This window comes from Trachemys scripta, chromosome 8, assembly GCF_013100865.1.
Source record: "Trachemys scripta elegans isolate TJP31775 chromosome 8, CAS_Tse_1.0, whole genome shotgun sequence".
Taxonomy (NCBI): domain Eukaryota; kingdom Metazoa; phylum Chordata; order Testudines; family Emydidae; genus Trachemys; species Trachemys scripta.
In genome coordinates this window covers 52181744-52195076 of record NC_048305.1, presented here as the reverse complement: position 1 = coordinate 52195076, position 13333 = coordinate 52181744, and the positions used below count along the sequence as shown (strand labels likewise).

The window sequence follows — 13333 nt, the reverse complement described above, 5'->3', positions numbered from 1 at the left end:
GCACTCCAGCTGCCATTCATTGTGTTCAGTGCAGCTGCACCGAATGGCACAGGGATTAGTTGAAGCAGGTCACCAGATCTATCACTGCGAGATGAGAAGAAGGACATTTGTACCTGGGACACCCACTTCTCCCAGGTGGAAATGACTGCACACGGTGTAGAATCAGAACCTAGGAGGGCAGATTCTGGGCAGAGCCAGGTAGGAACTCCCACAGCATATGCTCCTTATCACATCCAGCACTTTTTTTTTTTTTTTTTTTTTTAAGTAAAAGTAAGATTTCAGATATTTTCCCTTAATGTAATGTTACTCAAGCAGTAATTAATAAGCAACTGCTACAACCTTCACCTACTTTTAATACCCAGGCTGCTGCATAAATCTGCCTTCCACCTCCAGCTGGCCTCACCCGGCATGTTTAACAATTCCAGCAGGACACTTCCTTGCAGTTAGCATTCTCCACCCTCTTCTGCACAGTTTTTAAATGGCTAGCGACAACATTGGACGTGATCTCTTCTCTTGCCAGGGGGAGGGGGTGAAAAAAAATCTAGGACATGGTTTCTCTCTCTCAGGACATATTGGCTGCATGAAGTGCAGGGCAATCCAGACCCTAATACCAGTGCAAAGTGAGGGCAGATAGGGTGGCAGATGCTGCTAAATTAGAATGGCCTCACATAGTACAAAGTGAGTGTACTTTGTACTATGGGATGTCAGTTCTCCAGTCTTGTGATTTTATCATAAGTCTTGGGATATTTGGTATTTTTCCAAGATCTCCAACTCCTGGAGTCAGGTCATTACATGAGAAGGCCAGTTTTTATTTTTACAAAAAGTAAATTTCTAGCACTCCACTTGAAAACCTGATTTGTGCTCCAATCTAAGAAGACAAAGGAATCAAAATTCATTTTAAAATCTCAATTTTTCAATGTGTGGCTATACTGCTAACGTTAGTACCAAGTGACAAAAAACTTGACCCAAAGTATTTTTATAACCCAGGATATTATTAATTTACTTTTACATTAGTGCTGCTGTCTCCTTTTAAAGGGACCCTCCCAAGACAACTTTTTATTCAAATCTTCTTACTCAGTACTAGTATCACCATCAGTTATTGAAATAATTCATTTTAAAGATCAAATTGACTTGCCAGTATTTATGCTCTTTGTTCACTTTCTGAAATTTCATTCAGCTTCAATATTGATACAGTACTAGACTGGTCAGTTTCACGTGTTTAGTCATTTTCACTTCCTGGTTCTCTTCCTTTATGGGGTCTCCCTGTGTCCCAGGCTGAGCACTGGTCCTGTTTCAGCAAGACATGTAGTAAGCACACAAGCAGTCCCCATTTGCTTCTCATTGCAGGACTGAGCCCATGATGCTCATACCTGGATTTTCAGCACTGAAAAGGAAGGATTACATTTCAAATAAACAAAAACCACAAACACTAGTTTCACCAAATAGTTTTAAAAATATTTCTATTAATTTCTGGTTTTGTAAAATCTTTTATAAAGAAAAGTTACATTTGGGAGCTTCACTGCTAGACAATTGTTCCTGTAGTTAGTCATTCAGCAGCTGCACTCCCTATCTGAAAAATATCTCCTAGCGAGTCCTCATTTAAGCCCAGGTTCTGCAGCGCGCTTAAGAATAGTTAAGTCCTATTGAAATGCTTTGCTGAATACAGATAGATGCAACAAGTTGCATCAAGAAAAATGAGACCACACAAGGTTTGTGTGGAACCACAGATCTAAATTAAGGAACATCTTTTATACCAAGAAACAGCAGAGGTGCATTATTATACTGTAACGCTGAGATGCTCTAGGACTACCTGATACAGGAGAGACAACAAGAGAGAAAACTCAGTGTTCCTTTATATTCTCTCTCACACACACACACACACACACACACAGCAGCTAGCGCAGATCCTTGGACCTATAGAACTTCAATGGGACTCCACATGGGTATAAGAATCTACACCTGTGGATCCAACTGCAGGTATCAGTCAGTGGAGTTCCACATTGAGCTGTGCTGATTTACAGCAGCAGAGGATCTGGCCTGCAGACTGGAAAGAGTTAAAATTCAAATCTGGGAGGACACCCACGAGAAGAGGCAGCATGATTCTTGGGTTAACAAAAAGCAGCAACAATTGGATCCGAAGCCTGAAACAGGAGGAATGCAAATAGCTCTGTTAGCTCGTTTACTGCCTTCATTAACATGCAAACACCACATCAAATACTGAGGGGCTGCTTTGTTTCCCAGACAGACGGCACCAGATCCAATCGCAAATAAATGTTGATGGTAATAACACTTGATATACTTAATACTGTACAACTACAGCAAGTTGTAGCCAAGGCACTCAATTCCCTGCCACTCCCAACCCTACATACAGGCACCTCACCCATGATCCAGGGAGTCTCAGCACCTGACTCTGCTCCTGCTTCTGCTGCTGATGGCCTGCACCAATCCTGCTCCCTTGTGCATGTTTGCCCCATCGCAAGATCTCCAGTGCCTGGAACAAGAGCAGGAGGGGAGCACTTTGGCCCAGATTCAATAAGCATATGGGCCATCTCAGTGAAGTTGAGGGGGCTTGAGCTTAAGTGCTTTGCTGCTTCCAGGACTCCAGCAGCAGAATGTTTATGGAGCAGTTAGAATTATGGTTAGGAGCGGGGGAGATTAGCCCCTTGGCAGGTATGTGTGACCTTTAAAATGACGCTTGGACCCAGATGGCTATACAGCTCCACTCCCTATACAACAGCCGCATAGCACACTGCATATGGCAACCCCTCATGACCATGCTTGAGCCCCCAATGCCCTGGCAGAGCTCTGGGGAAGAAGGGCAGGTGGCCAAGCACCCATTTGTACTAGACAGGCATATGGCTCTTGGTGGTGGTGTTAGGCCCTGTCTTGCACAAGCTCCAAATTCACTCCTGATACAGACACACCGAGTCCAGCAGGAGTCAGGTTTATTGCAAGATGCTAAAGAAGTGGATGGCTGTGGAAAGGTTCCCATGTATATTTTCTAGTGTCCCAAAGTAAACATCTCTCCCCCTAAAGGAGGACAATACAATGATTGCCCCCCCCTCCCCAGCTACCTGCAGGGCTGTTGCTGGGCCCTTTGCCCTGTCCCTCCACTCTGTCCTGCCCAAAGTCTGAGCTAGAACAGCCAGGGCAACAATACAAACAGTATTTTATGCACAAAGTGAATTATATAGAGAGCTAAATACACATGTGATTTAGTGCTGGAGGGGAGTGGTTTGTGATAGATGGAGACGGGCTTCTCCTGCAAGAGCTGGCAAGATAGAGGCCCCAGCTGAGCCTTATTTACTGCTTCCTGAAGAAAGAATTATTCTGTCACATCCAATTGCTTAAGAGCTTCTTCCTAGGACATGTTTGTTAGCGCCACACTAGCACTTATCTGAGCTCCAATAGGGGTGCGTGTGCCTGGATACGCACAGAGCTACAGCAACCTGTGCAGGAGGGAGATCAGCTAGGCAGAGCTCTGCTGTGGCATTTTTCTTAGGGAGGGAGGAGAGGAGGGATAATGCTTAAGTGGTGGTGTCACAAGTGAGTTAGGTCATCGTCCGTAATGTCAGGCGATATTAGCCCTCAGGTATTTTATATCTGGAGATGCTATGAAGATTCCCCCTTAAACTGGGCTGAGCTGAAAGGTTTAGCTTATACCTGGGGACTGTTGGAGGTGAGGGAAACAATACTGTTAACCTACCTTTCACTTGTTATATTATCAAGGGAATAATAGCGAAGGTTGGAGTGGTGCCATTCACTACCAAGCAATTTCCAACTCATTCATACAACGCCCCTGGGATGTGGATCACCCCCATCACAGAGGGTGCAGAGGAACAGAGCGAGAGGACACTAGCAAAAACAGTGCGAGCATTGGCCTGAATTGCAAATGGCCGACTGACTTGATAACGCTCACATGGCTTTTGATTCGCTACTTGTGAAGGGTCATGGGACTGGGCTGTCATCCACACACCCCATTTGGGGACTAATGGTGAGTTGTCCAAATGGCCACTCACACATGCCATGAAAGTTGTGTGAACCACAGGACAGCAATTAGTAAGGATTCAGCCCAATGAAATTTGTTCACCCAATCAGGAAGCACAACCACCACCATGTGATTAACCAGAGCCCACAAATACAGAAGAGCAAATAGTCATGAGAGCAGCTTGTGAACAACTCTTAGGTTGAGAATGGTTCACACCAACCCCAATTCAGCAAGGCGCTTAAGCACATGCCTAACTTTAAGCATGTCTCTCATTGATTTCAAGGCACATGCTTAAGTATCTTGCTGAATTAGGGCCACAGTCTGTATGTGAAATCATGACAGCAGTGAACCTTTGCTTGAACATGTTTACCAGATACAGAGCTAGGAGTTTCAAGCTGGAATTTGGCTTGGGGGAAAAAAACCTCTTAAGAAGGTCATTGAGGTGTCAGAGAAAACTAGCTTCGATTTGTCTGGGTCTTTGAAAATTGCGTTTCAAATATGCACTGTAGAGTTTTTTCCTGCTCCATGTGGAGCTGCAAAGCCCAGATCCTCAAAGATATTTTGATTTCAGTGGAACCAAGGAGCCTAAATACCTGTGAGCCTCTGAGCCAATGAGCGACACTCAGGAAGGACTCAGGCCCAGATTTAGGATCTGGGCCCCGCTGGTTATGCTGAGTACCTGGCTTCTTTAACGGCCATGAGAACATGTAATGCAGGTGCCCTATGAAACTTGGCACCTTCATTTTGCATCTCCTGACTTGTGAGCACTTAAGTGTGCAACCTGAAGTCCTAACCCCGCAAAGGCTTATGCCTGGTCCTTAACGCTACCCCTGTGAGCAGCCCCTTGAATTTGATGGTCCGACTCCTCAGCTAGTCCATTTACTTCACTGGCTCTATCCTAGTTTACACTCAGTTCCTAGTTTCAGAGTAACAGCCGTGTTAGTCTGTATCCGCAAAAAGAAGAACAGGAGTACAATCTGTTAGTCTCTAAGGTGCCACAAGTACTCAGTTCCTAGTGCTCCTGGTTCTGCCCAGCTCTACTCAATTCCTTCTTCCCTTTCCCTGTGATAGTTTCCCTAAAAGATCCCTCTGCAGTTAGTTTTGAGGGGAGTTTTTTGCTTCACCAAGCGAACTGTTGTGCAGTGTGGCTGGGGCAAAACAGCCTCTGCCTTTCACCTCACCCTGAGATGACTGCATGGGTGAATATATGCAGACACACACATGGTGTATAGAAGCACACATCCCATGCTTCATCACTCAGCAGAGTTCCTCCCAGGTTGCCTGTGAGAAACAAAAGCTTGCAGCCCACCTAACAGGTTAACAAATCCAGGCTGTGGTAGAACAAGGGAGGAGGCCTGTCACTAATCAGAGAACCCTCACAGAGGATAGCCTTGTAAGCAGGAGAGGGCTACTGGCACATGGACACTGCAGCAGGAGCACCTCTGTTGATCTTGCTGCGGCAGTGTGGCGGGTGAGTGCATGTGTAATGAGCGTGGTGGGGCTCGGGCCAGTGGCTGGTGAAGAGGCGTCCATGTTCCCAAAACACACCTTGCACTAACCCACCGCCCTCACCGGCAATATCCACCGAGGGACCAATGTCTGCATTGCCCTTGGAGACTGAAATTCCCTTCCAGGGCTGGAGGCCAGCCAGAGCTGTGATACAGAGACAGGGCTTGGCATGTGGGGGAGCCGGCATTGCCACTGCCTGTGCTGTAGAGAGAGGATCTTGCTGCCCTGGGCTGTGCTTTTCACCAGCGGCAAAATCACTTCATAAAAGCAAGAGTACAGGGGAAAATACAAACACTTAGGACAAGATTGTCAAAGGTGCCCTATTGGGACGAATGGGAGTTGGATGTCCAGATTCATTAGGGAACTTTGGGGAAAAAAAAAAAAAAAAAAAAAATCTCACCTTTCTATGTGTAGCCAGGTAAAACATCAGCGTTAGAGAGGGCTTCAAACAGATCCATACGCAGGCCTTAGCCAGACTGTATGTTCAAATGAGACAGGCGGAGTCCTAGCTCTCCTCCCCCGCTCCACCTCGAGGAGGTGTCTGCAGACTCACCCCCATCATTAGCTTGGCCTGGTTCTGGCTGCTCCTAGCCGGCCAGAACAGCCTGTGCAGGGAGGGGCTGACACTCAATCAATACAGCAGGTGGAAGCAGTACGAGAGGTAGATTTTTTTTCTCCCTCTAATGAGCACAAGTCTCAATATTTGATGAGCCGAGAGGCTTTCTCCAGATCTTAGCAGGATGAGGCTCCACGGTGGGAGCAGCTTGCCAGAGGGATGGCAGGAGGGGCTCAAATGCAGCACTGCATGAGCAGGAATGGGAGATGCCGAGCCATGCCCCTAGATTGAGGAGTCAGAAACGTTCTCCTGCTCACCTGGAGTATCCCACTTATTTCACTCCTAGCGATTTCCTTCTCTCTAGCCCCTTCCTAGCTTTACTTACTCCCCCAGCTCTCTGGCCACACCATTTGGCCCCCGGTAACTTGGTACATGGATGATGCCCTCAACCCCCTCACTGTTTTGCCACCCATCTCTATCTCCCAATGCCTGTTCCCCTGCCCAGCCCCATGCCCAGCCAGAAAGGGCACCCACAGACACATTCGGGGCAGGGCTGGGATTTTTACAATCACCACCCAGGACTGTTGTTACCTAGGAATCTCCCTATGGAAAAGGTCTCATGGAGTCATTACAGGCCCCCCAGAGAGGAGCTTTATTAAATGGAGCTAGTTTCTTCAGCAGCCTACATAGAACTAGATAAATTCATGGAGGATAAGTCCACCAATGTCTATTAGCCAAGATGGGCAGGGACAGTGTCCCTAGCCCCTGTTTGCCAGAAGCTGGGAATGGGCAACAGGATGGATCACTTGATGATTACCTGTTCTGTTCATTCCCTCTGGGGCACCTGGCATTGGCCACTGTCGGAAGACAGGACACTGGGCCACATGGACCTTTAGTCTGACCCAGGATGGCCATTCTTATGGATGTCCACTTAGCTAACTGCCATAAGAGAAAACCTGGCAGCTGGTAAAGCAATTGGTGACAATCCATGGCTAGGGAATTTCAGCCCACCCCACTCAGGCCAGGAGCCCAAGGGAAATTGGTGCTCTGTGAGCTCAGCAGGAAGGATAACTCAGGAATTAATGACAGGTTTCAGAGTAGCAGCCGTGTTAGTCTGTATCCGCAAAAAGAAGAACAGGAGTACTTGTGGCACCTTAGAGACTAACAAATTTATAAGTACTCCTGTTCTTCTTTTTTCAGGAATTAATGGTCAGATGCTCAGGTGGTTTAAGTGAACATCACTCCATTGATTTCAAAGGTCAGCCAAGTTACACCAGCTGAGGATCAGGGCCTGAGAAGCCAGGGTGATCCTGGATCTGTTGAAAGCTAGACTGGCAAGAAAGAGAGGAGAACACTACTCCCTTTCCCTTTGTTATGCCCTCCACCCCCGAACTGGCCCTCGGCACCATACAGGAGATTGCACGGCTGGGCACAGCACTGCCTAGGAAGGAAACTCTTGTCACAGCCCATAATCCAGCCCTCAGACCAGAAAAGTTAGGAACAGCTCTGGGGTCATGGGTCTAGGCAATGCCAGGCTCGCAGACCAGACAGCTAGACAAGGCTGGGAGACTGTCGTGATTAAACAAGGAGGGAGAGTCACCAGAGTGACACCACTCAGTACTTTACTCCAGAGCCTTTCCCTCCTTCGCTCTGCCTGCCAAGCCACAGCTGGGTTTGGCTCAGCAGATTCTCTTCCATCATCGGGAAAGCTGTGGGTAAAGCAGCTTAATTCAGTAAGTAGAGAAAACATACCCTCTGGGACCTGTGGTTCACATGGCTTCAGTGGCTGGTAATAGCCCACAACCCACAGCTCAGGATGTACAGGGGCGGTCACAAGAGCTGAGCCCGCGCACAATGCGACTCAGAACAACAGCTCAGCCCTGCCCTTTTACCTTCCTGGGGAAAGGGGCAAAGGAGGAAACAGATAAACACAAGGGGAGAAGTTACAGCTCAAGATGCAAGGAGGGAAGCAGCGAGAATTAACCCCTTCTATAGGGGTCCCCCTCAGACCTGCTTTGCAGGGCTTGGGCTGACATCAATCCCCCGACAGGAACCCCACAGTGTTCGGTGTCTGCAGCTTAGTCCCATCCAGCTCCAGGGCTGGGGCTCACACCTTCCAGCTCCTTACCACTGCTTTGCTCACCAGGGTGCAGGGCAGCATGTGCAGCTGGCCCAGGCTTTATTCCCAAATACTCAGTGTTCACGTAGCCAAAAGGCCCAGCCATTCAATTGAACCTCAAGGCAGCCACTGGACCAGAGATTCCCCAAGGGGATTCCAGGAGCAGGGTGGGAGGAGGAAAGTTCCCACGAGTCACCAAGCCAGAGGCAAATAAAGGCATCAGTGTTACAGGCCCAGGCCTCATTCCTGGAGTTGTGTGATGTCAGAATCACATGGTTTTTAACCGACGCTAAGTTTCTAGCTCACCTGGTTGCACAGAAAGGCTTGAAAACATGATCCAAGTGTAACCACTGTCATGTGTCCCTGCCAGCAGGTAGGGGATCTTGGGGGACAACTACTGCACTGGTGGGGTGCAAAATAAATTTTATTAAGAAAATGCAAAAACAGGGAAAATTCAATAGTGAGGGGTATGGGGTTTGTTAAGGTAGAAAATTGGGGAGGGGTTTCTTTTAGTAAATACGATAGAAGGTTTCAATCGTGAGGTACAATACAGTTGGTAACCAATTAACACTGAAGTATAAATGTAACAGGTAGCTAACAATTTCTATGTAAAGAGTGTGTCACAGCAACATATAACCAACTAACAGTATGGGTAAAATGTGTTAAATAACCAACAACTTTAGGTAAAAAATGTGTCACAGTAGTGTAAATGTAAAATGTGAGGTGTGTTAGAGAGAAAAGGGGTAACCAATGGGGTTTTATGCTAGACTTCAGTAATACAATTGAGGTTTGGCAGCAGTGGGAATGGGGTGAGCAGGGGTGAGCACGTGGGGGAAGGGATTAAAAGAGAAAGAGAGAGAGAAAGTGGTAGAGAAGTGAGGTTGGGGTAAGCGGAGTCCGTGGTGGAGCAGGGGCCAAAGGCAGAGGGAGATTTAAACTCAGGGAGACACAGAGAGCAGACAGGCTGCAAGTTTAAACAGCAGAGAGAATTATACAGAACACAGTAAAATCTTATCTATGATTTAACTTAACCAAGACTACACAAATTAGCAAGTAACAAAACACAATGCAACAATTCTTTAAGTAGGGCTACCATATGTCCGGATTTCCCCGGACATGTCCGGCTTTTCTGTCTATAAATAGCTGTCCGGGGGGGATTTTTAAAAATCTAAAAATGTCTGGGATTTCCCCCCGGTCGGCTATTTATAGACAGAAAAGAGGCGGCCAAGCGCCGCTGGGCACCCAAAGCCCCTTCCCGGCTCCCCCACATCCCCTGCAGCCTTACCAGGCTGTCCGGCCCACAGCTGTCTTCCCCCTTCTCCACTCCCCTGAACGCTCTGCCCACCTGCTCCTCCCCCTCCCCTGCTTTCCGCCAATCAGATATTCGCGGGAAGTCTGAAAGGAAGCATGGGCAGGCAGGAGGCAGCAGCAGGTAAGCTGGGGCGGGGGGGCGCGAGGAGGAGAGCTCCGGGGAGGCGCGGCCCTGGCCGAGCGGCTCCCTCCAGCCCGGGCCGAGCAGCGCCCGGCGGCCCCAGCGGCTCCGGCCCAGCTCAGGCCCCAGCACCCCCAGCCCGGACTGGCTCGGGCCCCAGCAGCGCCGGCCCTGGTTCCGGCCGAGTGCGCTGGCCCAGCCCCGGCTGAGCACCTCTGGCCCGGCACCAAGCCCCGCAACCCCGGCCGGAGCGCAGCCCGATTCCCTGGGCTCTTTAAAGCCGGCCCTGGTCAGGGGACAGGGAGGGGGAGTTGGATGGATCAGGAGTTTGGGGGGGGGGGCTGTCAGGGGGGGAAGGGGGGGGGGGGGGGGTGGGGGAGGCAGGGGGGGGGGGGGGGGGGGGTGGGGGGGGGTGGGGGGGCGGTCAGGGGGGCAGGGGTGTGGAGAGGGGTTGGGACAGACAGTTGGCAGAGGGGGTTGGATGGGTCAGGAGTTCTGGGGGTCCTGTCAGGGGCGGGGAGCAGTTGCATAGGACATGGGAGTCCCCGGGGGTCTGTCTGGGGATGGGAGTGTGAATATGGGGTGGGGGTGTGGATAAGGGTTGGGGCAGTCAGAGGACAGGTAGGGTCGTAGGGCGTTCTCAGGAGGGGGCAGTCAGGGGACAAGAAGTAGGGTGGCTTAGATAAGCGGTGGGGTCCTAAGGGGCAGTTAGTGGCAGGGGTCCCAGGAGGGGGCAGTCAGGGGACAAGGGGGGGGTTGAGGGTTCTGAGGGGGGCAATCAGGGGGTGGGAAGTGGGAGGGAATGGATGGGGGTGGGGCAGGGCTAGAGCGGGGCTCCTCCCCCCACCCAGTGTCCTCTTTTTTGCTTGTGGAAATATGGTAACCCTACTTTAAGCCTAACTTACAGAGTACAATACAAGCAATTTCCTAAACCTAACTTAACCACAGCTATGCAAAATGAAATTACAACTTATCTAGACTAAAAGCTAAATCTAACCTAATGGGTGCACCTTATACTAGGGGTAGTTCCAGAGGGCAGACTGGTGTGTGCCCAGGATACAGCTCCAAGGGGGCGGGGGATTAACTAGTGGTGGCTGCAGCAGTGGGGTGGCTTCAAGCTGGCAGCCCAGGATACAGTCCAGGAAGGCACAGGCTTATTTCTAGCAGCAAAGGCACTGCGGAGCAAGAAACAGATTACAGATACAGACCAAGGAGTTAGCTTGGGTCTGCCTGCTGGGGGAAAGAAAGCCAGCAGGTAAAACAAGAGGAGTGTGCAAGAGGTTTTTCCTTACCAATCCCAAAAGCAGCAGCAGGAACAGCAGTTTCAACATTAGAGGACATAGAGAGGACTTGATTCACTTACAATAATCAGGAGATCTCCAGGCACAAATTCGTTGTTCGTAGGAGGGGAGTTTAAAAACGGGGGTATGCTCAAAAACAAACGAGAGTGGGGAGAGGGCCCCCCAAAGACCCGTAGCTGATCAGACCAGGTGGGAAAGCAAGGACCTTCTCCGGGGGTCTGATCAGAAAATGTCTGTTTTTATAGGCAAACTCAGGCAGTTTCCCACCAGTAACTCTGATTGGTTCCCCTTAATCCAGGGGAGGAGAGAAGGCAGGGAAACTGCAGGTAAGCATAGGCATGCCTGGGCATGTTCTGAGCCACAGGTATGACTCATATGCTTAGCTATGTAGCCACTTTAGGTCTCGCATACCTGGGCAGAGCACCCTACACCGAGCCGAGCCGGGTCCTGAACAAAGAAGCTAGACAAAGGAGCAAAAAGCCCCCCTCTCTGAGCAGAGCAATGGCTCCAGTCAGTCTGCACAAGCCATTTTCATGAACAGGGCCAGGCTGTGACTTTGGTTAGTTCCATGGCCGGGCGGGCAGCCACACAGCACAAACAGAACAGCAGCGGAACAGCTGTAACAGACATCATGAAACCTGCTTGAGTCTGCCAGCAGCCCAAGACAAGCTGGATCTGGCCCAAGGAGTTAGAACAGAAGCCATTCTGCAACCCTAGGCCAGTTTCCAGATTCACCCATCATGATTCCCCCTTGTGGCTGGGCACAATAACACCAGGGTTATTGCCTCCTTTCCCCCTCACCTTAAGGACTCCACCACAATGGGGGTAATGTTACCTTAACCCTGGGCTGGTTTATTATGCCACATAAGTGCCAACAGTCCTTGAAGGCCCCCCAAACACCACCCATTTATCCCCCCCACAATGTACCTAGCTGATAAGTGCCCCCCACCCACCCAGTCCAACAACTCACCTCCTATGCCAGCTCCGGTGGGCTCTACCACACTCAGCACTCCGTGGCTCCCCACCTGTTCTTCTAGCCAAAACAGCCACCCCAGCTAGAGTCCGCCACAGGCTTCTTCCTGGCTTCTAAGCCTCTACATGGGGAAGATCACCGGACTGACCCTCCACTAGGCTTCTTTCCTCACCCTCAGCCCTTTTCAGCCTCCTGGCCCAGGCTTTCTGCCTCAGCAGACTAGCCGCACCCCTGCTCTGCTGCCCTCAGCTTTCCCCGAGGGACCGTCTACACCCCCCTAATCACAGCTGTCTTCCTTTCATTCATTAGCCCTAGATGGCACCCCACCCTCTTAATCAGCTCAACCTGGGATGTAGCTGTGCTGGGGGGAGTGGTGGCGGTGTCCCCCTTCACTTAAGGGGACAGCAGGGATGTTGGAACAATTTATATAGTGGGGGTGCTGAGAGCCATTGAACCAAACTGTAAACCCTGTATATGATGGAAACCACTTCAAGCCAGAGGGTGCGGCAGCACCTATGGGGGGCCAGCCACCCTGTGAGAACTAGCAGCAGTGCTAGGGATGTCAACAGAGCCACCCTGGAATCACCAGTGCGTGAGATCAGAACAGAGCCCCTTCGAGGGGGCTGTGTGCTAGCAAGCGAAGGATGGTGCGATTCGCAGAAAGCATACAAAGGCCAGTGTGCAGGCAAGACATTAGGGCAGTGCTGCCCAGAAGAGCCTAGAAGCTCAGGACCCTGTCTCCAGTACATGGGTGGAAAGAGGATGTCAGTCTGAGGAGCAGATACTTTGGTCAGTAGCAGAATTCAAACCTGAACAGCTCCAGCTCCCACTAGCATCCTCTTTCCACCCAGCTTCCATGTGTCCACTTGCCATTCCCTGCCCAGGATTCCTCCCCAACCTCCGACTTCTGGAAACAACTGGACTCGAGTCTCTTCTCACACCTGACTTGCACTGGGATGAGTGAGAAGAAACTCAGGTCCTTGCAGTGTTGGAGGAGGAGACACGCTTGCGTGGGGTGGGCCTGACAACTTAGCATCACATGGCTCAGAAGAGGACAAGCTGCAGTGGTGCTGCTCTTCACCAAGAGGAACCAGAAGGGAAACATGAAGAATTTTGAAACCACCTGGGTGCTCTTGGGACGTGCAGCTGTGACCTAGGTTACCTGGGGACTTCAGCTCATCATAGCGATGGCATCTGCGTCCTTGTTTGGTTACAGGTCACCTGTAGCTCCTCAGTGGCTCTCTCATCTATTCTACATGCCAGTGTGAAGATCACCAGCAGTGGGAGAGAAGATGCTGCTAAAGTGGGGTGGCATAAATGAGCGCAGCTCCTTTGACTTTACTTGAGAGAGGACGGCTCAGAGCAGCCGAGGAGCTGGCTCAGCACTTTGAATCAAGCTGGTAACCAGCCCTGACTGCTCAGAACATGGCTGGTATGTAAACCCCAATTGTGGTC

The 13333-nt window shown here is 50.2% G+C and overlaps 1 long non-coding RNA gene across 1 annotated transcript; it reads right to left on the bottom strand.

Annotated features, from left to right (window-relative positions):
- Positions 1–1045: 1045 nt before the first annotated feature.
- Positions 1046–11022, bottom strand: LOC117882297. Its single transcript, XR_004646969.1, has 3 exons — positions 10968–11022; positions 8479–8574; positions 1046–1384 (listed from the first exon to the last, which is right to left on the bottom strand). It is a non-coding gene; the product is annotated as an uncharacterized LOC117882297 (long non-coding RNA).
- Between the last annotated feature and the right edge of the window lie 2311 nt (positions 11023–13333).